We start from the raw sequence: 26,659 nt of genomic DNA on the forward strand, positions 1-26,659 counted from the left end.
GTGTCTGTTTGTTCTCATTGCTCAACTCCCACTTATGAGTGAAAACATGCGGTGTTTGGTTTTCTGTTCCTGTGTTCGTTTGCTGAAGATGATGGCATCCAGCTTTATCCATGTCCCTGTGAAGAACATCATCTCATTCCTTTTTATGGCTGCATAGTATTCCATGGTGTATATGGACCACATTTTCTTCATTCGGTCTATCATTGATGGGCATTTGGGTATGTTCATGTCTTTGCTATTGTAAGTAGTCCTGCAATAAACATGTGTGTGCATGTGTCTTTATAGTAGAATGATTTGTGTTCCTTTGGGTATATACCCTGTAATGGGATTGCTAAGTCAAACGGTGTTTCTGGTTCTAGATCCTTGAGGAATCGCCACACTGTCTTCCACAATGGTTGAAATAATTCCCACCAACAGTGTAAAAGTATTCCTATTTCTTCACAGCCTCCCCAGCATCTATTGTTTCTTGACATTTTTGCCATTCTGTTTTTGCTCACTTCTTAATGAGATTTTTTTTTTTGCCATTAAATTGAGTTTCTTTTATACTCTGAATATTAGTCCCATGTCAGATGAATAGTTTGTAAATACTTTCTTTCAGTATGTAGGTTGTCTCTTCACTCTGTTGATTTTTTTTGGTGTGCAGAAGATTTTTAGTTCGATATAGTTTCAACTATTTTTTATTTTGTTGCCTGTGTTTTTGAGGTCTTCTTTAATGAAATCTTTTCCTAGACCAGTGTCCTGGAGTGTTTCCTCTGTAAACTTTTAGAAGTCTTCTAGTTTCATGTCTTACATTTAAGCCTTTAATCCATTCTGAGTTAATTTTTGTATATGGTGAGATATAGGAGTCTTGTTTTATTTTGTGCATATGAATATCCAATTTTTCCAGCACCATTTATTGAAGAGGGTGTCCTTTCTGCAACGTATGTTCTTGGCACCTTTGTTGAAAATTGGTTGGCTATAAATATGTGGATTTGGGTTCTCTATTCTGTTCCATCTGTTTTTATACCAACCATGGTATTTTGGTTAGTATAGCCTTGTAATATATTTCAAAGTCAGGTAATATGCCTCCAGCTCAGTTATTTTTGTTCAGAATTGCTTTGGCTAGTTGAGTTCTTTTTTGGTTCCATATGAATTTTAGGATTGTTTTTTAATATATCTATGAAAAATGACATTGGTATTTTGATAAGGATTGCATTGAATCTGTAGATGACTTTGAGCAGTATGACCATTTTGACAATTTTTTTTTATTATACTTTAAGTTTTAGGGTACATGTGTACAATGTGCAGGTTAGTTACATATATACACATGTGCCATGTTGGTGTGCTGCAACCATTAACTCATCATTTAACATTAGGTATATCTCCTAATGTTATCCCTCCCCCCTCCCCCCACCCCACAACAGGCCCCGGTGTGTGATGTTCCCCTTCCTGTGTCCATGTGTTCTCATTGTTCAATTCCCACCTATAAGTGAGAACATGCAGTGTTTGGTTTTTTGTCCTTGTGATAGTTTGCTGAGAATGATGGTTTCCAGCTTCGTCCATATCCCCACAAAGGACATGAACTCATCATTATTTACAATAATCTTTTGATTCATGAGCATGGCATATCTTTGCACTTGTGTCCTTATCCATTTCCTTCATCAGTGTTTTGTAGTTTAACTTGTAGAAGTTTTCCATCTTCTTGGTTAGATATACTCCTAGGTATTTTATCTGATAGCTATTATAAATGGAATTATTTTCTCAATTTTTTTCCCAGGCAGTTCATTTTTGGTATATATTAATATTACTGTTATTTGTTGATTTTTTTATATTCTGTAAATTTACTGAAGCATTTTTCAAATCTAAGGTTTTTTTGGTGTAGTCTTTAGGTTTTCCTGGATATAATATGTCATCTGCAAGAGGCACACTTTGACTTTTTCTTTTCCAGTTTGAATGCCTTTTAGTTTTTTCTCTTACCCAATTGCTCTGGCTAGGACTTTCAGTACTATGTTGAATGAGAGTAGTGAAAGTGGACATCCTTGTCTTGTTTCAGTTCTTAGAGGAAAGGCTTTCAGCTTTTCTCCACTCATTGTGATGTTAGCTGTGAGTTTGTCTTATATGATCTTTATTATGTTGTGGTATGTTCCTTCTATTCCTAGTTTGCTGAGAGTTTTTATCAGGAAAGGATGTTACATTTTATCAAATGCTTTTTTTGCTTCTATTGACATAATTATATGATTTTTGTCCTTCATTCTGTTAATGTGTCATGTTTGTTTATTTGCATGTCTTGAACCATCCTTGCATCCCTGGGATGAATCTCACTTGCTCATGATATATCGTCTTTTTGATGTGCTGTTTGATTTGGTTTGCTAGTATTTTGTTGAGGATTTTTTATCTATGTTCATTAGGGGTATTGGCCTGTAGTTATCTTTTTTTGTTGCATCATTGTCTAGTTTTGGTATCAGAGTAATGCTGGGCTTGTAGAATGAGTTGAAGAGAATTCCCTTCTGTGATTTTTTTGGAAATAATTTGAGGATAGTTGATATTAGTTCTTCTTTGTGAGTTTGGTGGCGTTTGGCAGTGAAGCCTTGTGTTTCTGGACTTTTCTTTCTTGAGAAAGTTTTTATTACTGATTGAATCTTATTATTCATTATTGGACTGTTTAGGTTTTCTATTTTTTCCTGACTCGAACTTCAGGAATGTATCCATTTACTCTAGGTTTTCCAGCTTATTAGTGTATAGTTTTTCATAATAGTATTTGATAATCTTAATGACTTTCTAACCCCATAATTTGTTTTCCAGTGTATTAGTTTGTCTTGATAAACATTAAAATAATTTTTAATTGCTCATTTCTCTTTTCCAATTTTGATGCCTTTTAGTTTTTTCTCTTGCCTGACTGGACTGTAAGTTTTCTCATGGGACTGCAAGTCTCGGGAGGATGTGGACCATATCATTGTTGTTTACCATGTATTTTTAGTACCCAACAGTGTGCTTTGACACATGAGGGCTCTATACATATGTATTAAATAAATGGATAGTTCAACATGGGAGAATAAGGAATTAATCTCAGGTCTGACTTCCTATCCTCATTTTCTTTATGATACAATATACTTTCAGCAGATTAAGAAGCAAAGATACTACAATGCATATCTATAAAATTGGTGCTGAATTATAAGTTGATTGGCAGTATGTAATTGACAGCACACTGATAAAACCTATATGCTTTTGTGTAATTTTGTTTATAAATGTTTGTTCATGCTTCATGGACTGTGGAGGCAGACAAGATTCTAAGCTAGGAATTTCCTCATGCAAAGATTTCAGGACATGGGCTTTTCAGTGATGAACTTTCACACACAAAGTACATTAAATCTGTGAACTACTTATCTAAAACCATTCACCCAACCTTTCATTTATTGATCCCTGGCTTAGCCCATGAGAAAATTTAATATTTTCCCATGACAATTGTTAGCATTGAGGCTTAATCTCATTTAGGCTTAATTCTCACTTTATGGCTATAAGATGGCTTTAACAATTTCAGATAGTGCAGGTAGACAACATTTGGCCAAATAAAACAATTTTTTTTCCACAATAGATTCTTTGATTTTGAACTAGGAAGGAAAATTTCCCGGAAGCCTCCTGTAAATTCTCAGGGAAATCTGGACGGGAGTGGGTCCCATGCCCATGTTTTAGTGAACAGGGGAGTGAGAAAATGCATATCTGGCATTGTAAACTTCTCCATCCACATTCTTTTTTGTAGGTTTTGTCTTTTATTACAGCATAGACAACCAAAGGTGTCTCCTACAGGAGTGCTTACTTATTGGAATGGACCAACTTTAAGTTTTTATTAAAGGGTTTGATTTTACAGATGGTTTTCATAAGAGTTGAAGGAAATTTGGTAATTTAAATAATCTAATGGTAAAAACAAAGCAACAAACAAAACTTGTTCCTTATATTTATCTCTCCAGTATATCCTAACATTTTTCCTAATTAGTTCCATTAACTCATTTTGTCTGGGTTTTTTTTTGGTGGGGCGGAGGGGTGGTGAATAGAGATCTAAAACCTATCCTTTTCAGTGAGAGAAAAGGCTGGAAAAGCAGGTATGGGATAAATTAAGGTCTTCCAGTGAAATGATATGCCCCCTCACATTCCCATCCTACACACACTTGGTGCTTGTGGAATTTTCTAAGTACATCACATAGTTCTTGCCTTGTGCCTTTGCTCCCCACAGTCTGTTAAAATGCTAATTCTCACAGGAGAAGAGGCATTAGGACCAGATCTTGAAGTCTTCTATGGTTCCCTTTTCTCTTACATTGACCCACATCATTATAGTGGGGTTCCTAATTTCTTCACAATCTATGACTTCAAGGATGCCACAGTATAGTGTCTTATTTATCTTGGTACTTTCAAGGACAAGTACCCAGTGTGAAGCCAATCCTTGAAGTAGGTTCTTCTTCCTTGTATCCATATCCTTTGCAATATTACTTACAGACTCTACTTATTGATGAGAGGAGCTGCAATTTTCCCACCCCTTGAAACAGGCTGGCTTGTGGCTTGCCACATTCATTGGCTAAAACAAAAGTGACAAAAGGTTAATTCTGAACCTAGGCTTCAAGAGGCCTTGTATGTGTCTGCTTTCATTTTCCATCTGATTAGCCTGGGCATGTTTTCACAATATTGCCACGGAGAGAGTCCACTGAGACCATGCAGAGAGGAGTTGAGGCCATTCTGAATAAGCTGGCAGCCAGTGGACCCCAAAACTGTGAGATCAAGCCAGATAAGCAGAACTGCCTACTTAAGTTACAGCGGAATATGTACACTTTTATGAATATACCAGAAACCATAAAAAATGCATTCTACCTATAAACATATGAACAATATAAAATGATACTTTTTAAAAATTTATTATTATACTTTAAGTTTTAGGGTACATGTGCACAATGTGCAGGTAAGTTACATATGTATAAATACGATACTTTTAAGCTATGTTTTTGGATGATTTGTAACACAGCAATACCTACTGATATCATGTTCAAAGTTTGTTTTGTTGAAATCACCTTTTGTAATTGAAAAAGTATTTTCATCTTGTCAAATAAGAGTCTGAGTACATGACCAAAATTCTTCGTGGAAAGATTACCACAGATAGCGAACAGTCTAACTCCAAAGGAGAAACAAGTCAATAAGACAATAACCTTTTTAAAAGTAAGTGGAAATGTTCTTTAAAATATACTAGTCATGAAAACAAGATGAAAAAGTACAAGTACAAAATTATTTAATGCTAATACCTTTTCTTTTTTGGGGGGATACACTGTCTTTATAGCATGTGCTTTTTTCCATCCCCTCAACTCAAAAGATAAATGAGTTACTAATATTCCAATTACACTCTTTAAGTTATTTGAAAACTTAAAATTAAGTTATTATTGACTTTAATCACCCTGTTATGCTAAATAGTGGATCTTATTCTTTCTAATCTTTTTTTTTTTTTGTATCTGTTAACCATGCCTACTTCCCCTCTATCCCCTTACCCTTCCCAGCCTCTGGTAACTATCCTTCTACTCTTTGTCATGACTTCAATTGCTTTGATTTTTAGATCCCACAAACAAATGAGAACATGTGATGTTTATCTTTCTGTGCCTGGCTTATTTCACTTAACATAATAATCTCCAGTTCCATCTATGTTGTTACAAATGACTAGATTTCATTCTTTCTTATGGATGAATAGTACTCCATTTTTTGTATATGTACCACATTTTCTTTATCCGTTTATCTGTTGATGAACACTTAGGTTGCTTCTAATTTTAGCTATTGTAAACAGTGCTGCAACAAACATAGGAGTACAGATATCTCTTTGATATACTAATTTCCTTTCTTTTGGATATATACCTAGCAAGATTGCTAGATCATAGATCATATGGTAGTTCAAGGTTTTTTTTTGGAACTTCAAACTGTTCTCCATAGTGGTTGTATTAATTTACATTCCCACCAACGGTGTACAAATGTTCCCTTTTCTCCACATCCTCGCCAGCATTTGTTACTGCCTGTCTTTTGGATAAAAGCCATTTCTCCTGGGGTGAGATGATATCTTATTGTAGTTTTGATTTGCATTTCTCTGATAATCCGTGATACTGAGCACCTTTTCATATGCCTGTTTGCCATTACTTTTCTTTCTTGAATACAAGATTTTGATGTACCTAGAGAGATAGTAGTAATACCATTCAAAAGTCAAATTTATTCAAAATGCCTTTCAAGCACTTCTTTATTGCTATGCTAATTAAGCTTAATTCATAAATGAATTATCAAGTTGAAGTGTGTTTGGCAAATGTGGTCTATTAAGGAACACTTAGGTTTTATAACTCCTCTCAGTTGACTGAGTTCTGAACACTGTATGGTTCTCTGCCAGGCCATGGGGCTTATTCTCATGTTAAAATAACAGGTATTTGCCAAGAATCCTGATTGAACTATGTCTTTCTACAACTGTAAACAAATCATTATGGTGCCTCAGCACTCTGAACATTAAAAGGGATCATGGGATCATCAATAGCTCAGAGCTACCTAACTCAGAACTTCAGATTTTATGTGATTGGGTCAGAATGCTAATATGAACTAGGAATGCAAAATATATTTTTAGACTCTAATATTTGCAACCAGGAAGAAATAGTTAAGAAAGCATTCAATCCATGATTCTACTTTAACCAAAATCTAAACAGGTGGAAATGATGTACTATTATTTGCTCTTCTGTGCCTGGCAAATCAGCTTTGTGCAACTATAATTAAGATGAGCCATAGAGAAATTCAGTAAAGGGATTTTGAGATGGTCTCATGCTCAGTTTCTTTTGCTGCAGGGGCAAGATAAATTGGAGGTTTAGACATGCACAGGGTTACCCTACTCATGTTAGAATTCAAGGAAGGGGCAAACACTTAAGCTGTAATTCTACTCAAAGCTCACTCTGTGAGTTCAGAGAAGAAACCTGCTTGGAAGTAATACCTGGGACTGGAAAGTAAATCTGGGGACACTCACAGTTGAAGGTGATACTACTGCAATATTTATTTGATAAGTACCCTTTGATCTGTAGTGAATGAAAATTAAGTCAACAATATTTACTGGGTTCTAAGTACTTCTGGGATGTGTGTGTTGGATGGGAGGGGACAGGGAAGAAAAGGTTGCTACTTTGTCTCTACTCAGAAATTTACTGTCCTTTTGAAATGGAAAGGGAGGATTTGTAGAACATTGAATAGTTTTTGACACCTCTGTGTCCCCTGCCTTACATATGTCTTCACAGTTGACTTCCCTTATCTCCTGTATTAAACAGTAGACATGACGGACAGAGGCTTTGAGAAGTTATGTAACTTTCCCAAGGTCATATATCTAGTAAGTGTCAAAGCAAGGATTTGAAACCAGGCATGACTTCAAAACCCATGTTCTTCCCACCAAAGAACACCACCAAAGAACTAGAAGAGTGATTTTTGCAATGCTAGTACTGTATCTGTGAGAAAGTACATAAAACTACACGTTTACGCAGCTGCTTTTCAAGGACAGATTGCTTCCACCAGAGGTACGATTTCCTGAAGTCCAGGCTGGTAGGTCTTCGTTTAGTACAATTATAGCCAATTTCTTTTTGTGAAAAAGGAATACAGTTTTATTAAAAACCTCAACTTTGCATATCATAGTATTAGAGATGCATGGGAGTCAGTGGGGAAGCAAGGTAGGAATTTTTGTTTATTCAATTGAAGCTTTATGGAGCCTGAAAGAGCAGACTTGAAGTTATGAAAAACCAGAGTGGGTTTCCCACTCACACACCACCTAACACAACAATTTTGATACCAGATGTGTGGGAGAAAACCCTACACACCAACCAGTTCTCCAGTGGACACCAGCTGGGTGTCCTCTAATTCATTTCAATTCTGGCAATATTTACCTGGAGATAGTGTCAAGTTCCATAGGTTGAGGGCTCAGTTCCACAAGACTGCCCTCTACTTTAGATGTCAGTCACAAGTAGTAGGCTGTCACCTACACTTCTGACCAACTGGCTATATATTTTAGGTTCCCATGGCCTTCTCTTCAGGTTCAATTAATTTGCTAGAGTCACAAAAAAACTCAGGGAAACACTTCACAGTGCTGATGTTACCAGTTTGTATGCAGATAAACAGCCAGATGAAAATACATAAAGTGAGGTCTGAATCTGGGAGGGTCGTGAAAGCAGGAGCTTCTGTGCCCCTGGAGTTGGAGTGTGCTACCTCCCAGCATGCTGATGTGTTCACCAACCTAGAAGCTCTCTGAATCCTGTCCTTTTGGGGTTTTATGGAGGCTTTATTATGTAGACATGATTGATTACATCACTGGACATTGGTAATTGACTCAGCCTTCAGCCCCTCTACTCTCCCAAGAGGTTGTGGGGTCAGGCTGAAAGTCCCAACCCTCTAATAATTCCTTGGTCTTCCTGGTGACCAGCCCACATCCTGAGGCTATCTTCAGCCACCAGTCTTCTCAGTAGCATGTAAAAAACACTCATCTTGCCAGGGATTCCAAGATTTTTAAGAGTTCTGTGCCAGGAAATGAGTATGAATACCAAATATATATTTCACGACATCACCAGTAGAATTCCCCCAAACCCAGAAACAATTATGCCCAATTTCATTGATCTTGGGACATTGCTAAGGTATATTAGCAGCCTAAGATATAATAATAATTGAATATGCAATTAGTGAAACAATATCTCCAAGCAGAGAGTGCTCTGATTATCCTCTCAGGAGAATTCCTCAGAGCATTCTAGGGCAAAGAGGATTAAAAATAAACCTTTCTTTATGTAATTTGTGAAAATTTAAAACTGCTTTCATGCATGGCCTCCTTAAAAAATTTTTTTAATTTATAATTGATAAGAATTGTACATATTTATGGGATACAATGTGATGTTTCAATAGATGTATAAATAGTATAATAATCAAATTGGAGTAATTACAATATCCATCACTAATCATTTGTTAATATATGGCCTCCTTTTTAAAAAAGCATCCTTTTGGAGATATAATTCACCTGCCATTAAATTCACCCACTTACAGCATACAATTCAACGGGTTTTAGTTTATTTACAATTATGCAACCATTACGACAATCTAAGTTTAAAATATGTTCATCCTAAAAATAAACCTTATGTCAGATTTTAAAATGTACTCTTCAGTTGATGAATATTTGAGTTGTTTCACATTTTGGCTATTATGAATAATGTTGCTATGAGCATTTGTGTTTAAGTTGTTTGTGTGGTCATATTTTTTCATTTCTGTAGGATATGTGCCTAGGAGTAGAATTGCTGGATCACATAGTAGGACTATGTTAACATTTTAAGGAACTGCCAAACTATTGGCTAAATTGTCGCACCATTTTACGTTACCACCAGAAATAAAGAATGGTTCCAGTTTCTCCACATTCTCATCAACACTTGTTATTGTCCTTTCTTTTTGTTTTTTAATTAGCCATCCTAGTTCATGTGAAGTGGTTTCTTGTTGTGGTTTTGATTTGCATTACTCAAATAACTAATGATGCTGAGCATCTTTTCATATGCTTATTAGACATTTGTATAATATCTTTGAAGAAATGTCTATTCGACTCCCTTTCCCATTTTTAAATTGGATTATTTATCTTATTGAGTTGTAAGAGTCTTCGTGTATTCTGGATACTCTTATTAGATATATGATTTTTAAATATCTCCTCCCATTTTGTGGATTGATTTTTCATCTTCTTGATGCTATAATTTATAGCACAAAAGTTTTATTTTGATAGTTAATTTTATATAATTTTAATTTTGTTACTTGTGCTTGTCTGACTTCCTGGTATCATACCTAATCTAGCATTGCCTAATCCAAGGTCACATATTTTCGCTCCTATGTTTTCTGCTAGGAGACTTATAATTTTAACTCTTAAACTATGTCTGTGGACTTTATTTAGAGTTAATTTATTTTTATTTTACTAACACATAATATTTGTACACATTTTAGGGATACATACGATATTTTGCTACATGCATAGAATGTGTAATGGTCAAGACAGGATAGTTACGATATATATCACACCAAGCATTTATCATTTCTATGTGTTAGGAACATTTCAAATCCTCTCTTCTCACTGTTTTGAAATATGCAATACGTTGTTGTTAACTGTAGTCACTTTAATATGCTATTGAATGTTAGAACTTATTCCTTCTATCTAACTGTATGTTTGTACCCATTAATTAACCTCTCTTTACCCTCTATCCCCTAAATTCTTCCCAGCCTCTGGTAACTATCATACTTTCTACCTCCATGAGGTCAACCTTTTTAGCTCTCATCTGTGAGTGAGAATATGAGAGATTTGTCTTTATGTGTATGGCTTATTTCACTTAACATAATGATGTCCAGTTCTATCCATGTTGCTGCTTATGACAAGATTTCATTTTTTTGGCTGAATAATATTCCATTTTGTGTGTATATACCACATTTACTTTATTCGTCTGTTGATTGACACTTAAATTGATTTCATATCTTTGCTATTGAAATAGTACTGCAATAAATATGAGAGTACAATTACTCTTTTGATATGCTGATTTCCCTTTCTTTGGATAAATAATAGGATTGCTGTATCATATGGTAGTTCTATTTTTAGTTTTTAAAAAATCTTCATATTGTTTTTCATAGTGTCTCTACTAGTTTACATTCCCATGGTGTTTGAGTTCTTTTTTCTCTGCATTTTTGACAAAATGCATTATTTTTTGTCTTTTCAATAATAAAGATGTTATTTTTATTTTATTGGTAAGATATCTCATTGTGGTTTTAATTTGTATTTGCTGATGATTAGTGCTGTTGAGAATTTTTTATAAACCTGTTGGCCATTTATATGTCTTATTTTGAGAAACATCTGCTCATGTCCTTTGTCTACTTTTTAATGGGATTTTTTTTTTGCTGTTGAGTTTATTGAATTTCTTTTATACCCTGAATATGAATACTTTGTCAGATGAATAATTTGTAAATATTTACTCTAATTCTGTAGGTTGCTTCCTTACTCTGTTGATTGTTTCCTTTGCTGTGCAGAAGATTTTTAGTTTAATATGTCTCATTTGTCTATTTTTGATTTTGTTGTCTGTGTTTTTGAGGTCTTAACCATGAAATCTTTGCCTAGACTAATGTATTAGAGTGTTTCCCCTATGTTTTATTCCAATAGCTTTACACTTTTGGATCTTACATTTAAATCTTTAATCCATCTTGAATTGATTTTCATATATGGTGTGAAATAAGGGTCTGGTTTTATTCTTCTGCATGTGAGTATCTAGTTTGCCTAGTACAATTAAAGGTGTCTGTTCCATAATGTAAGTTCTTAGCATCTTTTTTGAAAAACAGTTGGCTATGAATACATGACTTTACTTCTGGGTTCTATATTCTGTTCTATTTCTCTGTGTTTCTTTTCATGCTAGTACCATGCTGTTTTGGCTACTATAGCTTTGTAATATATTTGGATGTCAGGTAGTGTGATACCTTCAGCTTTGTTCTTTTTGCTCCAGATGCTTTGGCTAGTTGGGCTTTTCTTTTTTTTTGTTTCCATACACATTCTAGAATTGTTTTTAAATTCAGTGAAAAAATGACCGATATTTTGATAGGGATTGCACTGAATCTGTAGATCACGTTGAACAGTATAGTCATCTTAACAATATTAATTCTTCTGATCCATGAGTGTGGGATGCCTTTCCATTTGTTTGTGTCCTATTCCATTTCTTTCATCAGTGTTTTGTAGTTTTCCTTGTGGAAGTTTTTCACATCCTTGGTTGAATTTATTCCTATGCATTTTATTTATTTTGTAGCTATTGTAAATGGAAAGCCTCTTGATTTCTTTTTCAGCTAGTTCATTATTGGTGTAAAGAAATTCTCCTGATTTTTGTATGTTGATTTTATATTCTGTAGCTTTACTGAATTTATCTATTAGATGGAAGAGTTTGTTTTAATGATGTCTTTAGATTTTCCTAAATATAAGATTATGTTATCTGCAAAGAAAAATTTGACTTCTTTTCCAATTTGGATGTATTTTAGTTTTTTTCTTGCCTTATTGCTCAGGACTTCTAGTACTTTGTTGAATATGAGTGGTGAATTGGAGTGGGAATCCTTGTCCTGTTCCAGTTCTTATAGGAAAGACTTTCAACTTTCCCAATTCAGCATTATGTCAGCTGTGGGTTTGTCTTATATGGCCTTATTATATAGAGGTATTTTTTTAAGCTGATTTTGCTGAGTGTTTTTATCATGAAGTGATGTTGAATTTTGTCAGATGCTTTTTCTGCATCTATTGAAATGATTATGTGATTTTTGTCTTTCATTTCTATTGATGGGTCATGTTTATTGATTTGTGTATCTTGAACCATCTTGTGTCCTGGGTTAGATCCCACTTGATCATGGTGTATTATCTTTTTGATGTTTTGTTGGATTCAGTTTGCTAGTATTTTGTTGAGGATTGTTTTGCATCTATGTTCAGCAGGGATATTGGCCTGTAATTTTATTTTTTGTTATGTTTTTGTATGGTTTCGGTATTTAGGGTAGTGTTGGCCATATAGAATGAGTTAAGGAGAATTCCTTCCTCTTTAATTTTTTTAAATAGTTTGAAGAAAATTAGTTATTCTTTATTAGTTAGATAGAATTTGGTGGTGAAGCTATCCAATCCTGGGCTTTTCTTTTTCTTTGTTTTTTTCCTTTCTTTGTTTTTTTATTTTTTATTTATTTATTTATTTATTTATTTTTTGAGACAGAGTCTCACTTTGTCACCCAGGCTGGAGTGCAGTAGCATAGTCTTGGCTCACTGCAGCCATCACTGGGGTTCAAGCAATTCTCCCACTTCAGCCTTCTGAGTAGCTGGGACTACAGGTGCATGCCACTGCATCAGGCTAATTTTTGTGTTTTTAGTGGAGGTGGGGTTTTGCCATGTTGGCCAGGTTGGTCTTGAACTCCCAGACTCAATCCACCCACCTCAGCTGCCCAAAGTGCTGAGATTAAAGGTGTGAATCACCACACTCGGTCCCTTCCTGAGCTTTTGTTTGTTGGGAAACTTTTTTTTAGTGATTTAATGTTGTTACTTATTGATCTGTTCAAGTTTTCTATGTCTTCTTGATTAAAACTTTGTAGGTTTTGTATGTGCAGGAATTGAAGTATTCCCTGTAGATTTTCTAGTTTGTTAGCATTTAGTTATTCATAATAGTCTCTAATGGTCTTTTGTATTTATGTGGTATCTGTTTTAATATCTGTTTTCATTTATTTAAGTCTTCTTTCTTTTTTCCTTCTAGTTAGTCTAGTTATTGGTTTTTCAATTTTGTCTTTCCCAAAATCAACTTTTTGTTGATCCTTTATAACTTTTTAGCCCCTATTTTCTTTATGCTTCAATCTTTATTATTTCTGTCTACTAATTTGGGGCTTAGTTTCTTCTTGCTTTTCTAGTTCATTTAGGTGCATCATTATGTTGTTTATTTGAAATCTTTATGCTTTTCTGATATAGGCATTTATCACTATAAACTTTCTTGTTAACATTGCTTTTGCTTTCTTAACATTGATTTTGGTATGTCATGTTCCCATTTTCATTTGTTTCAAGAAATTTTATAACTTTCTTTTTAATTTCTTCATTGATGCAAATTGTCATTCAGGAGCATGTTGAATTTCTATATATTTGTATGATTTCTAAATTTCCTCTTGTTATTTCTAGCCTTTTTTCATTACGGACAGAAAAGATACTTGGTATAATTTAGATTTCTAAACATTTATTGAGACTTGTTTTGTGGCCTAACATAAAGTCTATCCTTGAAAAAGTTTCATGTGCTGAGGAGAAGAATGTATATACTATAGCTGTTGGATGAATTATTCTGTAGATGTGTGTTAGGTCCATTTGATATAAAGCACAGTTGTAATCTAGTGTTTCTTTGTTCATTTTCTATCTACATGATCTGTCTAATGCTGAGAGTGGGGTGTTCAAGTCCCCCACTATTGTGGTATTGGAGTCTATCTCTTCCTTTTTTGTCTAATAATACATGCTTTACGTATGTTTTCTTCAATGTTATCTGCATATATATTTAGGATTTTTAATATCATCTTCCTGAATCGATCTCTTTTTCAATGTATAATGACCTTCATTGTCTCTTTTTATTTCTTTTGACTTAACATCTGTGTTATCGGATATGTGTAGCTATTCCTGCTTGCTTTTGGTTTCTATTTGCATGGAATTTTTTTTTTCATCCCTTCACTTTCATCTATATGTGTTTTTACAAGTGAAGTGAGTTTCTTTTAGGTAGCATATAGTTGGGTCAAATCTTTGTTTTTATTTATTAAGCCAGTCTGTATCTTTTAAGGGGAAAGTTTAATCCTTTTATATTCAAGGTTATATTGATGTGTAAGGACTTATTCCTGTCATTTCGTTAATTGTTTTCTGATTGTTTTGTCTATCCTTTGTTTCTTTCTCTTATTGTTTATCATTGTTGTTCTGTGGTTTTCTGTAGTGGTAACATTTGAGTCTTCTCACTTCTTTGTTTTTGCTGTAACGGTGAGTTTTATACTGTAATGTGTTTTCATAGTGGTAGATATAATCCTTTTACTTCCAAGTGAGGACTCCCTTAAGTATTTCTTGTAGGGCTGGTCTCTTGGTGATGAATTACCTCAACATTTGTTAGTTGTGGAAAGACTTTGTTTTTTTCTTTCTTTTTTGAAGGTTAACTTCACTTTTATAGTATTTTTGGTTGACAGATATTTTATTTTTTTTTCTTTCAGCACTTTGAATTTGTCATCCAATTCTCTCTTGGCCTGTAAGGTTTCTGCTGAAAAATCTACTGTTAGTTTGATGTAGGTTCTTGTATATGTGACCAGAAAAAGTTTTTCTCCTGCTGTTTTTAGAATTCTTTGTATTTGACTTATGGAAGTTTGACTATAATGTGCCTTGGAGAAAACTTTGAGTTGTATGTATTTGGGTTTCTCTGAGCTTTCCTGTATTTACATGTTTAAATCTCTTTCTAGACCTAGGAAGTTTCCAGCTATTGTTTTTGCTAAATAGGTTTCCTATGCATTTGCCCTTCTCTTCACCTGGAATGCCTAAAATTTGTATATTTGGTAACTTTTTGTGTCCCATCTCTCACATAGGCTTTCTCCATCTTTATATGTTACCTTTTTCTTTTTCTTTTCTTTCTTTTTTTTGTCTGATGGGCTTATTTCAAAATATGTGTCTTTACATTCTGGAATTCTCCTGCCTAGATCTAGTCTATTGTTGAAGCTCTCAATTGTATTTTTTATCTTATTCATTGACTTCTTCCAGGATTTTAGTTTTTTTTAAATGATATTTATCTCTTTGGTGAATATCTCACTCAGATCCTAACTTGTTTTTTGATTTCTTCATATCGTTTATCTGTGTTCTCTTGTATCTCATTGAGCATCTATAGTATCATTTTGAATTCTGTTTTGGTATTTTATAAATTTCGTTTGCACTGGAATCAGTTACAAAGAATCATTGTGTTCCTTCGCAGGTGTAATATTTCCTTGCTTTTCCAAATTTCTTGTGTCCTTACATTGATATCTGTACATCTGGTACAATAGTTGTTTCTTTCAATTTTTTGGATTGGCTTTCGTAGGGGAGCACTTTTTCTTGTAGACCCATCTATAACATTGGATGGGTAGGGTACTTTGGTTTTGATTCTGGCTGCATGCCGTAGTGTAGTCTCTGTCTGATTTTTCAACTGTAAACAGTACCAGTAGTGTTTGTGATTTCCTTAGTGGCTTAGGCTGAAGTTGTTAATACAGACTGTGGTGAGACTTTGCTGGGAACCCAGGCACCAGATGGGACAATCCTTAGGCCTCAGTGGTGGCAGTGGAAGCCCAAGTGTGCCTGTTCTTGGGCCTCTGTGCAGTGAATGTGGGTACCAGTGTCAGTGGTCTCAGGCCAATTCCTTGGCCTGCAAGTGGCTTACTTAGGTGCCAGCAGTGACAGCAGTGGGTGGGGTTTGTGTGCAGGTCCTCGGGCCCCTAGGCAGTGTGTGTGGTGTGAGTGATGGCAGTAATGGTGGCAATACCAGGCTGGGGAGGCCTGCCCTCAGGTCCTCCAGTGGTATGTACAGATGCAGGCAATGGTAGGCAGAGCAGGGCTATCCCCAGGCTCCTGGGTGGCATGCTCAAGTGGCAGCGACTGGGGCAGTGGTGTGTGGGGAGAGCCTATCCTCAGGGCATGTGTTGCAGCCTTGCTGCTGAGATTAGGGGAATAAGGTTGCTCTCAGTGGCAGTGGCCTCAGGCAAGTAGCTCTCAGGCTCTGGTGAACGCACACTTCAGCATCCTGTGTCCTGAGGGCAGCCTCCCTAGTGCGCTGCACTGCCTATTTCCCAGAGTATAGGACATTATGTTGGCTACCCTGCTGTACTGCTGTGTCTAACCAGTGTCATGTCACTCCAGTATTCTGGGTGGACACAGGCAGGTGTCATTGGGGGCTCCAGGAATGGGGAGATGCGCAGAGTCTGTTGGGCTCCAGGGCAAGATGCAATCTGGTGGGGGCTGGGCTCCTCAAGTGGTGCCACACTGCAGCTGCTTGGGTCTTGGAGGGGGGGTTGTGTGACCCAGTGTGAGCTTCCTCTCTGAAGCAATGCCATTGTGCAAACTCATGGCAGCTCTCTATTGTAGTCTCAAGGCCTGCAAGCATCGAGGGTTCTCCTGTGGCTAGGATTGTAGGAGTCTGCAATGGGAAGGTAGACCGTTGGGGATCTGTCATTTATGTTTTACCTGCACTGGGGATTCTCTACAGGACTCCAGATGAGCTTGGCTGGGCCGGCTGCCTCATTTTCCTCTCCTTTTATGCCTCAGGTTTTTCCTGTCATTTCTCTGTTGAATTCCAGTGTTATTTCTTAGATCCTCTATTTGAAGTGTGATTATCTACTATGTTCTTTGTGGAGGACACAATGCCAGATGATTCTAGTCAACTTTCTTGAACTGTTCTATTTTTAGTTAATTTTTAAAATCTGATGTGAGGTAGGGGTCCAAATTTATTCTTTTGGATCGGAATATCTATTTGTTCTGGCACCATTTGTTAAAAAGACTCTACTTTCCCCCACTGAATTGTCTGTCACCTTGTAGAAAATCAATTGATCATAAATATAAGAGTTTAATTCTTGCCTCTCAATTCAGATATATTTTTCTATATGTCTAATCTTATGCCAGTTAAACTGACTTGATCATTGTAGATATGTAGTAAGTTTGGAAATTGTGAAGTGCCAGCCCTCCAGCTTTGTTCTTTTTTGCAATATTGTTTGGCTATTCTGGGTTTTTATATATATATATATATATATGTGTGTGTGTGTATATATATATACCTATATATACCTGTATATATCTATATATACCTATATATAGGTGTATATATATACACATATATGTATATATACCTATATATACCTATATATACACATATATACACCTATATATACACATATATGTACCTATATATACACATATATGTACCTATATATACACACATATGTACCTATATATACACACATATGTACCTATATATACACACATATGTACCTATATATACACACATATGTACCTATATATACACACATATGTACCTATATATACACACATATGTACCTATATATGTATATGTACCTATAGACACACACACATATACCTATATATGTATATGTACCTATAGACACACACACACCTATATATGTATATGTACCTATAGACACACACACACACCTATACATGTATATGTACCTATAGACACACACACACACCTATATATGTATATGTACCTATAGACACACACACACACCTATATATCTATATGTACCTATAGACACACACACACCCCTATATATCTATATGTACCTATAGACACACACACACCCCTATATATCTATATGTACCTATAGACACACACACACCCCTATATATCTATATGTACCTATAGACACATACACACCCCTATATATGTATATGTACCTATAGACACACACACACACCTATATATGTATATGTACCTATAGACACACACACACACCCCTATATATGTATATGTACCTATAGACACACACACACACACACCTATATATGTATATGTACCTATAGACACACACACCTATATATGTATATGTACCTATGGACACACACACACACACACACCTATATATGTATATGTACCTATAGACACACACACACACCTATACATGTATATGTACCTATAGACACACACACACACACCTATACATGTATATGTACCTATAGACACACACACACACCCCCCTATATATGTATATGTACCTATAGACACACACACACCCCTATATATCTATATGTACCTATAGACACACACACACCTATACATGTATATGTACCTATAGACACACACACACACCTATATATCTATATGTACCTATAGACACACACACACACACCTATATATGTATATGTACCTATAGACACACACACACACCTATATATGTGTATGTACCTATAGACACACACACACACACCTATATATGTATATGTACCTATAGACACACACAACCTATATATGTATATGTACCTATAGACACACACACACACCTATATATGTATATGTACCTATAGACACACACACACACCTATATATGTATATGTACCTATGGACACACACACACACACACACCTATATATGTATATGTACCTATGGACACACACACACACACCCCTATATATGTATATGTACCTATGGACACACACACACACACCTATATATGTATATGTACCTATGGACACACACACACACACACACACCCCTATATATGTATATGTACCTATGGACACACACACACACACACACCTATATATGTATATGTACCTATGGACACACACACACCTATATATGTATATGTACCTATGGACACACACACACACACACACCTATATATGTGTATGTACCTATAGACACACACACACACACCTATATATGTATATGTACCTATAGACACACACAACCTATATATGTATATGTACCTATAGACACACACACACCTATATATGTATATGTACCTATAGACACACACACACACCCCTATATATGTATATGTACCTATAGACACACACACACCTATATATGTATATGTACCTATAGACACACACACACACCTATATATGTATATGTACCTATGGACACACACACACACACACACACCTATATATGTATATGTACCTATGGACACACACACACACACCCCTATATATGTATATGTACCTATGGACACACACACACACACCTATATATGTATATGTACCTATGGACACACACACACACACACACCCCCCTATATATGTATATGTACCTATGGACACACACACACACACACACCTATATATGTATATGTACCTATGGACACACACACACCTATATATGTATATGTACCTATGGACACACACACACACCTATATATACACATATATGTACCTATATATGCATATATACCTATATATACACATATATATACACCTATATATGTATATATACGTATATATACCTATGTATGTGTATATATACCTATGTATACATATATATACATATATCCCTATATATACATATAACTATGTGTGTGTATATGTGTGTATATATACACACAATATATATACACATATACACATATACGTATATATGCATACATATGTGTATATATGCACACACGTGTACATACGCACACACGTGTATATACGCACACACATATGTGTATATACGCACACACATGTGTATACACGCACACACATGTGTATATACACACATATGTGTATGCACATATATTTACAAATATACACATATATTTACATATATACATACATATATTTACATATACATATATACACATATATACACATACATGTATTTTTTCAGAGTATATGTAGTATGGCAAATGTTATATTTAATTAGATCAAAAGGAATGTAGTTTTTTGTACCCTACACTGGGAGTTAGGGGATACAATATATGCAAAATGCCTGACACAGTAAATACTCAATAAGGGACAGTTGTTAAATTATGGTTTCTTGAAATTGAGATCAGTATTCTTGTTTTATTCTAAAAACTGGATTTAATGTCTGGTAAGCTATAACCAGACTTGTATTGATCAAATATGCTTGTTCATTTCTGATGGGATTTTAGATTGATTAAATGTTACTAAATCCATTCCTGAACCCTGGGAATGATTAGCTTTCATTTTTTTTTTTAAAGGGGGAAACAAAGAGAGGGTCCATATATTCATATATATATATGAGACCTGGAGATGGATGGGGACAAAATTAAAGTGCACAATAGAATTTTATTGATTATTGGATTAATCCATACTTTATTCATGGAGAAACTATCAGTGCTAAGTAACATGAGATTATTTACCAGGGTCCATCTCAGTATAGGTCTCATGGGTTTGGAAGGACTGTTCCTGATGAAACATTTATTATATTCTAAGATGTTTCATTTTCTTATAGCTCTAAGCAAACACTTTGAATCTATATATTATTATATTTTACATGACAGTGAGAAATATTTATTGTACTTCTCATTCTTTCAATCTTTCAATCACAAAATTTCACACTTTACTATTTAGATATTATACATATATATAATCTCTAACTGTACATATATAGTTAGATATAAACACTTTTAACTTGATGTGAATGTCACCTTTATGTTTTTTAGAACACTCTCAGATCAAATGATCATTCAATTTTTATAAGTCTTTCTTAAAATGGATTCTTTACTATAATATATGGAATGTACTCTCTCTGTAAAAAATGAGAAATTAGTGGAGTGACAGAAGCCTAATCTTTACCACACAAAAAAGTCCAGGTAATAATGTACATTACTAGTGTGATCACTGTGATTTCAGGATTTTTGAAGCTGATTATTAAATGCAAAATGTTAAAATAAGAACCATTATGTCAATGCATTGAATTACAATAGAGAAAGTATATACTACATAATTTAATTTATATAGTAGAAGGAAAAAAAAAACGAGAATTCATCTAGATGTTGGGGCTTGTGTCAGTTTGGGTCCTCATATGTAGAAGAGATTTATTAGGGAAAACACCTGTAGAGAATAAAGAGAAGGGGAAGCAGAAGTAGGGAGAGTAAAGTCTTCAGACTGCAATACGGGTCTGAAACTTTTAAAAGGAGAGAGGTAAGAAAAGTAGCTTAGGAAGGAAGAGCCTCAGATTGAAGTGCAGATCTGAGAAATCCTTGGCCAGGCTCCAGCAGATCTGAAGACGTACCCCAAGCCCTTTCGGCTAAAAGGGGTAGACTTTGGAAATATCACTAATACAGAAAGGTCAGCTTCACTTGTTCTGGATAAATAGCCTTTCATTACATTTTTAAAAACTTAAATATTTCATATATACATTTCATATACACTTCATATACATTTAACAAAAACAATAATCTACTGGGATCATTCAATATGTGAATCAGACAAAAGTAAAAATACAAGCCCACAGGTGAACTTATTCCCATGCCACTACCCATGCATGTAAGTGTGTGTGTGTGTGTGTGTGTGTATGTTTCTATTTGGCACCTTTTGTGCGCAATCTAATGACTTATTGGTGTCTCCTTTTATCCCAGTCACTGCTGAAATGTCTAGTTCCACACAGGCCAGCTTTGTGCCGATATGATTTCACTGAATTTCAATTTTTTTTCATATCCTAGGACTCCTGATGCCACTACATGGGATGCCTGTGGCTGTCATTCCCAAAAGTGCACACTTGCAAGAATAAATCAGAAGTACAGGAGAGTTTGTCTGTGGTGCTACCTTGAGCAATGGAGAAAGGACTTGATTGATAAATGCCATATTTTTTGTCCACTGAGTGGATAGTTCTGAAAGTTGCCTGAGTGCAAGCACCAGTTGCCTGTAGTGCTAGATAATATATTCTTGTATTGTGTTTCCCAACTGATATGAACTGTAATCCCCAGTGTTGGAGGTGGGGTCTAGTGGGAGGCAATTGGACAATGGAGGTGGAGTTCTCAGGAATTGGTTAGCACAAACCCCTCAGTGCTGTTCTTGTGATAGTGAGTGAGTGAATTATGAGATATGGTTGTTTAAAAGTGTATAGATCCCCACCCTTGCTCTCTTGGTCCTGTTTCCACCATATAAGATGCCTATTCCTGCTTTGCCTTCCACCATGAGTAAAATTTCCCTGAGGCTTCCCCAGAAGCAGAACCCAGCATCATGCTTCCTGTAAACCCCATGGAACCATGAGTCAGTTACACATCTTTTCATTATAAATTATCCAGTCTCAAGTATTTCTTTATAGCAGTATGACAATGGACTAAGACAGAAAATTGGTACCAATGAGTGGTACCAAGCAGTGGGACATTGCTATAAAGATACCTGAAAATGTGGAAGCAACTTTGGAATTGGGTAATGGGTATGGTTGGTTCAGAAGAAGACAGGAATAGGAGGAAAATCTTGAAACTTCTTAGAGACTAGTTTAATGGTTATGACTGAAATGCTGGTAGTGATATGGACAGTGAAGGCCAGGCTGAGGAGGTCTCAGATGGAAATGAGGAACTTATTGGAAATGGGAGCAGTCACTTTTGTTATGCTTTAGTGAAAAGCTTGTCTGCCTTGTGCGCTGCTTTAGGATCTGTGGAACTTTGAACTTGAGAGTAGTGATTTAGGGTATCTGGCAGGAGAAATTTCTAAACAGCAAAGTGTGCAAGATATGAACTGGCTGCTTCTAACAGTCTAAACTCATAGGCATGAACAAAGAAATAGCCTGAAATTAGAACTTAAAGGGAAGCAGAGCATAAAAGTTAGGAAAATTTGCAGCCTGGACATACATGGTGGAAAAGAAAACCCAATTTTCAGGAGAGGAATTCAAGTAGGCTGCAGAAATTTGCATGAGTAAAAAGGAACCAAATGATAATAGCAGAGACAAGGGGGAAAAGGCCTTGAAGGCATTTTGGAGGGTTTCAGGGAAGCCCCTCCCATCACAAGCCTGGAGGCCTAGGAGGACTGAATGGTTTCATGGGCCAGGCCCAGGGCCCTGCTGCCCTGTGCAGCCTTGGGACACTGCTCCCTGCATCCTGGCAGCTCCAGCTCAAGCTGTGGCTAAATGGGGGCCTAGTTACAGTTTGGGCTGCTGCTTCAGAAGGTGTAAGCCATAAACCTTGGTGGCTTCCATGTGGTGTTAAGCCTGCAGGTGTACAGAATGCAGGAGTTGAGGCTTGGGAGCCTCTGCCTAGATTTCAGAAGATATATAGAAAAGCCTGGATATCCAGGCATAAGCCTGCTATAGAGACACAGCCCTCATGGAGGTCCTTTACTAGGGCAGTGCAGTGAGGAAGTGTGAGGTTAGAAACCTCACGGAGTCCCCAGTAGAGCACTGCCTAGTGGAGCTATGAGAAGAGGGCCACTGTCCCCCCGACTCCAGAATGATAGATCCACTGACAGCTTGCACCCTGTGCCTGAAAATGCTACAGAAAACTCAACACCAGCCCTTGAGAGCAGCCACAGGAGGCTGGACCCTAAAAAGACACAGTGGTGGAGCTGCCCAAAGCATTGGGCATTCACCCCTTGCATCAGTGTGCCCTGGATGTGAGACATGGAGTCAAAGGAGGTAATTTTGAAACTGTAGTAGTTAGTAACTGCCCTGCTGGGTTTTGGACTTGCATGGGGCCTATAGCCTCTTTCTTTTGGCCGATTTCTCCCTTTTGGAATGGGAGTATTTACCCAATGCCTATACTCTCATTGTATCTTGGAAGTAACTAACTTTTTTTTTTTTTTTTTATAGGCACGTTAGCAGAAGGGACTAGCCTTGTTTCAGATGAGATTTTGGACTTGGACTTTTGAGTTAATGCTAGAATGAGTTAAGACTCTGGCGAACTGTTGGGAAGGCATGATTGTATTTTAAAATGTAGAAGGACTTGAGATTTGGGATGGCCCACGGGCAGAATTACATGGTTTGGATCTGTGCCTGCCCAAATCTCATGCTGAATTGTAATTCCCAATGTTAGTGGTGGGTCCTGGTGGGAATTGATTGGGTCATGGGGGAAGAGTTCTCATGAATGAGTTAGCACCATCCCCTCAGTATTATTCTCCTGATGGTTGAGTGAGTGAGTTATCATAAAATCTGGTTGTTTAAAAGTGTACAGCACCACTCTTCTCACTCTCTTGGTCATGCTCTGGCCATGTAAGATGCCTGCTCTTGCTTTGCCTTCTGCTCTGAGTAAAATCTTCCTGAAGCCTCCCCAGAAGCAAAAGCCAGCATCATGCTTTCTTTACAGCCTGTGGAACTGTGAGCCAATGAAAAATTAAACATTTATAGATTACCCAGTCTCAGGTATTTCTTTATAGCAATGTGAGAATGGGCTAAACTCCCACTTTCTTATTTCATTCTTTTTCCCTAAAATCCCACTCCCTGGGATTATACTCCCTAATTAATGTCCTGCACTCAGGCTCTTTTCAAGGCAACTCAGGCCAAGTCTTGAGGCAAAGAAAGCTTCATTTAATGGCAGTGTAACTTTATTTTTATGACTATGACTATACTATTGGTATAATCTGTATGGAAAATGTTGGATATTCAGAAAAGTGAAAAAAAGTCAAATATATTGAGACAAATGTCTTTATGTAACAATTTCTCCATTATTGACTATCATTTTCTTTATCCATACACAATTGTCATTTGAGCAATTTACCTTAAGATTCATAGATACTCTGGCTCTCTTTCTGGGACTTGGTAGAATTGTACTTCTCTTCAAACTTTGAAATTAGGCATGGCCATGATTTGCTTTACTTAGTGAAATGTGTGTGGATGTGAGAAGGATCAGGCACAAATTTTATAAGCCAAGCCATGATTTTCTATATTTTTATGCTCTTGCCATGTTGATTCTAAAGTATTGAGAAATTTTTTTCGTCAACCTATATTCCAGAGTGACAATGATGAGCAGATTCTACCTTTTGATCTGCATTGGACATATATGGCATTAGCAAGAAATAAACTTTGTTATGTCAAACCATTGAGATTTTTCAGTTGTTTACTCTGGTTTACAAGTCAAGAGGTGCTGGGCTATTATGCAATTTTGTAGTGCATACATGGGCACATAAACAGACATTGCATATGTACCAAGCATTACTGTAAGGGTAAAAACAAAAAATAATAAAAAGAAAACAATAACATAGCATCCGACGAAGTCAGCTTCTTAACTGTAGAATAGAGATCGTAATAGTATCTAAGGTTTAGAGGTGTTGTAACTTGCCCAAGGTTACCCAGCTAGTAAGTGGAAAAGCTAGGATTAAAACTTCAGAACCCTATTTCTAACCTGTTTTTCTAGTGCAGTGTTTGTTGGTATGGCAGCAGAATATTGGTGCTCCTTGGTGTCCTCAAGTATTCTATGAGAAAGTTTTGTGTTTTTAATTAGTTATCTCATACATTTCACAAATTTTACATATAAGATGATTAATTATAAAAATTAATATAAAATACATATTAACATAGGTGACAGTAACTAATAAATTGCACATGTGCTAAGGTGGATTGCATTTAAGGACACAATTATGCAGTACTTATCTGTGAAAACAAATGGTAATTTCTCCTTACTGTTATAGATATAATTCACTAAAGTTTGCAATTTCACAATTTTAAAAATTCATAAAGAAATTGAAGCAAAATGAAGTAGTGATAAAATAAGAACAAATGCTACAACTTAAAATAATGCTGAACATGTAAATACTAAATAGTACTACATTAAATATAAAATATGAGCATCTACTTAAAAAAGTGATTTGGCTAGTGCAATGATTTTCCATAGGAAACCAAGGAAAGATGAGAAAGAATCCAAATACTGATTTTAATGGATGGAGCTACAGTACAGTATTATGAAATTCTCATAAAACTCAAAGATTTTACATGCTTTTCTAAGCAAAGAACAATGACTGCTCTAGCAAACAAATGCCTTTTTTTTTTTAAAGAAAAGCATAAAACAATGCTTTTAGTACAAAATTGATTAATTGCTACTAAGGCAGAAGAGAGATCAAAACATCACAAGTATCAATCAAAGTTATAATCGTGACAGAAAATAAAAATAGAATACCCATTAGAGCTAAGAAACTTGTAAAACCACGCATGAAGTTGACAAATAAAGCTCATAGTGAAAGGACAAGCTATAGGCACATTTTTTAAAATTAAAGACATTTTGGGCATTGCCTTATCAATGGCATACAATGAGGAAAAGCAGTTACTGTCTCTTATGTGCTTGCAGATAATGTGCTTTTATAAAGCTGGACAACACCAATTCAGCATATGTGTGGCACATGAAGAAGATGCCAGGTAAGGCTTTTTGTCTTGTCACTAAAAACTCATTTTGTGGGCTGTGGTATCAAGGAGAAATCTTTTCAATAATTAAGTTGAAAAAAGGTGCACTGGGATTAGTATTGTCAGAACACTAGTTATGAGTATGAAAAGGAAGAGTATTGCTGCATGAACAAAGTTGCAGCTGAATCAGATCCACACACTCTTTGCAGGAACAGTTGTGAGTCAATATGATGTGTGAAGGATATTCTTCATTATTTCATGAGAGCAATGCTCTACCTTTTAAAGTCAGAGTCCTAACAAGAATCAGATGGCACACTCAAAATAGAATAATTCAAAGAGAGTTTATCCACAAAGGAACTATTTTAAGATGTGTGCTGGGGAACCATAAAGGA

The sequence above is a fragment of the Pan paniscus genome, chromosome 16 (assembly GCF_029289425.2).
Source record: "Pan paniscus chromosome 16, NHGRI_mPanPan1-v2.0_pri, whole genome shotgun sequence".
Taxonomy (NCBI): Eukaryota; Metazoa; Chordata; class Mammalia; order Primates; family Hominidae; genus Pan; species Pan paniscus.